Source organism: Alligator sinensis, unplaced genomic scaffold, assembly GCF_000455745.1.
Source record: "Alligator sinensis unplaced genomic scaffold, ASM45574v1 scaffold1354_1, whole genome shotgun sequence".
Classification (NCBI taxonomy): Eukaryota; Metazoa; Chordata; order Crocodylia; family Alligatoridae; genus Alligator; species Alligator sinensis.
Genome location: NW_005842344.1, coordinates 1,431,155 through 1,431,416, shown reverse-complemented (window position 1 = coordinate 1,431,416; position 262 = coordinate 1,431,155).

Below are 262 nucleotides of genomic sequence, written 5' to 3'. Positions count from 1 at the left end.
GTTTGTGTTTTTTTTTGTTGGTTGGGGGGGGGGGGGGGGTGTTAGCTCATCTTGAGATCTTTTATTTAGCTTTTTATGTTTATAAATGTAACAGGCTGGCTGGCCACTTACCTTAATCCATCAGACGTCTTCAGTCTTTTTTTTTTTTTTAATACATATTTGAATTAGTCATCTGTTTAGGTTGGTTCTTATAACAGCTTTATATATTTGTTAATTAACTTATCGAGGCTTGTACTTTGCTAGAGCAGTATTTTTCTTTTCT